The following is a 3,552-nucleotide window of genomic DNA, read 5'->3' on the forward strand; positions in this document are numbered from 1 at the left end:
AACGCTACAGTGCACTTTCTGGATAGGATGGTGGATCTTTTATTATTTCTCACACTTCGACTCTCACAATCATCATCACGAAACTTTCCTCCAGACCGAGCAGTACAAAAGGAACACGCATAACCCACTACCTCTGAAACTACCTTTCTACTCTCCCATGCAAACCACACATACCCAAGTTACATGACATACACCACACTACGACATGGAATACAATACAATGAATAGTCACAACATTATCACTTTCAGCTTTCCCACTTCAATTAGTATTTATCCCAGTTTCACACGACACCGCCCTACTTTGTAATTCTACTTTCCTACTATGAACTCTGGAGATATATGCACGTCTTCCTGTGCAATGCAAGCCAAGTGGCGTTGCTGGATAGACGGCCGACTCACCTTGCTTCTCTCTCAGAGTTCGAATCTAGCGTCACACGGAATCATATCACACAAAGTAATATTAAGAACGTATTCATCACACACGCGAGTCCTCAACTGATACCATGGACGAGTACTTCTCTTTATCTTTTGTCTCATACACAGTTTGAGACTCACACGGTACTCACCACGTGGAAGTACTCGTCTCTAATTTCAAGTCCTGCACACGCCATTTCTTAAATATTTCAACTTATGTTACACACGCTATTTCTTAAATATTTCAACTTATTGTACACACGCTAGTAATTCAGCTTAACTTAAGCACACGGAAGTATTTCAACTTATTGCTACACGTGGTTTCATTGTGACCGTTGGTCACTTCCGAAGATTACTACGATCCCATTAATATTACCTGCCTGACATTTAGTTCTCCCCACAAAAGTTCCTAAAAAAGAGAAATTATTATTTCAAACTACTCTTAAATATTCCACATGCATACCATGTCTCCACTCTTTTGTCTTTACGGAGCACAACTAAGACAGGTCTTAACAGCACAAGATCCAGCGGCAGAGTGCTGAAACATGGCCGTTCTTCGGGTCATCTCGCACCTATTTCAGGCGCTCAAAGCTCCGGTAAGTTTCATCTCTTTGGTTCCACCAAAGGTGGCCAAAGGATCGTCTCAAAGATGATCATATACTCACATTCACTATCTGCAGTTAGCAGACGACCATCATTTCACAGATCTCACCAAACTGGATGTAGGGATTTATTTTGTGGGAGAGCACATGTGATCAGTTAAATAAATAAATTGTCATTCTTTCCCACACTGGTATCCGGCTTCGCTGTATTAATTGAAATTGAGTTATTATTACAAAAAATATGTTGTTCAGACAAGAATAATGAAGTATGTTGTACCTATTTTCAATGTCGGGCGGTACTGTACCCTTTCAACATCTGGGATGTGATTGAACGTGGCGTCGGAAGTCGTCGCCACGCTCCCTTCATTTTACGTGAATCAGTTGACTTGTGTGTACAGGTGTTGTGCCAGATCCCTCCAGCGACCTACCAGCGCCTCATTGCTTCCATACCACGACTTGTCGCTGCTGTTATTCGTGCCAAAGGGGGACATACCGGCTCTGATCAGTGTATATCCGACGGACGGTCAGACGCGATGGGACCAGTTCTGTCCATGATATCTTGCCAGCTGCTATGAAATACTTATCATCCGTTTTTAAGAAAACTATTTCGTAAAAGAAGTTTGATTTTTGCACACCTTACAGTCTGATATATTCGCTTGACAATGAATTCATTTTCGTTATAGGACATATATACTGTACTGCATAAAAAAAAATGGCTCTGAGCACTATGGGACTCAACTTCTGAGGTCATCAGTCCCCTAGAACTTAGAACTACTTAAACCTAACTAACCTAAGGACACCACACACATCCATGCCCGAGGCAGGATTCGAACCTGCGACCATAGTGGTCGTGAGGCACCGGGCTGTAGCGCCTAGAACCGCTCGGCCACCCCGGCCGGCTACTGCATCAAATTAAGTAAAAGCTCTCCGTCGTCAAGCCACAAGTGACCCATCGGCACGATCCGACCGCCGTGTCATCGTCAGCTGAGGATGCGGATAGGAGGGGCGTGTGGTCAGTACACCACTCTCCCGGTCGTTATGACGGTTTTCTTTGACCGGAGCCGCTACTGTTCGCTCGAGAAGCTCCTCAGTTGGCATCACGGGGTTGAGTGCACCCCGAAAAATGGCAACAGCGCGTGGCGGCCCGAATGGTCACCCATCCAAGAGCCGGCCACGCCCAACAGCGCTTAACTTCGGTGATCTAACGGGAACCGGCGTATCCACTGCGGCAAGGCCGTTGCTAAATTAAGTAAAGCATTACGCAAAATTTTAAAGATTTTGCAGAGGTAAAAATGCACTGCGTAAACTTTGTGTATAGTTGATTTTAGCTGATAAGTTGCAGGAATTGAAATGTAGATAATATATCTCAAATTTATTTAAAATTGAGATGTTTCATTTTGTCCTCGAGTTATTGGGTTTTACATCCGAAGGTCGGTCGTCTGCGACGCACCCATTCACGCCCTTGCGCATCACATATCACCTGATCATAGCAATCGTCATATGTCAAATGGTGGCATGCAATGAGGCACATGTCTTGAACCATAAATACTCGAAACTTTTCTGTTCAGCGAGATATGAAACTAACTCGTTCGCAGCAGTGAGAGGTCGACTGCCCAGGACGCATTCGGATGTCCATAGCACAGAAGGAAAATCCAAGCGGTACGCGTATATACATCCACAACGCCTGGCGAACGCGTAGGAGGTGTGACGGTACGTCACGTAAATTGACATTTGGAGAAAGGGAAAGGAAGTTTTTGTTATGAGACGTGTGAATTATAAATTATTTCAAGACCGTGTACGTGTGCGCAATGTATAACAAGTAGTAAAGAACGTAAGTTATTATTATCAAAACACAAATATCGATGTAATTAACAAAACACAGTTTTTTTGTATAATCTCTGTGTAATATAGGCCATGAAGATCAGAGACAATGCTAAGAGTGAACCAACTCTCCCGTTTTGTTTCGTCTAGCGGTAGGCCGGCATTGTAGTGCTGTCTGATAATTAACGTTAGTTTTATCTGTATTTTTGAAAAATATAGTAGACATTGTTATTAGAAAGTGTGTATTATTGACTTAGTTGTCACCTCTAATGATCGCAACCATTAATTATAATTAATAGTGCAGGGGGCTCATCTCCCCTAGCAGGATTTAGTCGGCCATTAAGCTGACGATTCATGTTATTAAATGTAAATGCGAGAGACTTCTCAATTTTGATCTTTCATTAATTTCGAAGTTAAAATTAATTTCAGTTACCACAATTCACAGCACTGAATGAGTTCAGTATGTTTCATTTTGGCCGCCTAAGGGCCGATGAGATTCTCTGGTCTAGTTTAGCAGGGGATACAACCCGTCGGCTTTGACCAATGACGTCAGAATTGGCCAGAGAGCATGTGTTACAAAGATGAGAGAGCTGAGAATAATGGTCAGAACAAAGGAATGCAAGAGAGAAAAACTGTACTTCACATATATAAGGGCCAGTAGTATTTTCACGTTAATGATATCGCGTGTTTGTATCTTAGTATTTCTCCGCAAAAT

At 42.7% G+C, this 3,552-nt stretch overlaps 1 pseudogene; it reads right to left on the minus strand.

The window, feature by feature from the left end:
* Positions 1-2,140: 2,140 nt before the first annotated feature.
* LOC124546173 lies at positions 2,141-2,258 on the minus strand (annotated as a pseudogene).
* Between the last annotated feature and the right edge of the window lie 1,294 nt (positions 2,259-3,552).

The sequence above is a fragment of the Schistocerca americana genome, chromosome 8 (assembly GCF_021461395.2).
Source record: "Schistocerca americana isolate TAMUIC-IGC-003095 chromosome 8, iqSchAmer2.1, whole genome shotgun sequence".
NCBI lineage: Eukaryota > Metazoa > Arthropoda > Insecta > Orthoptera > Acrididae > Schistocerca > Schistocerca americana.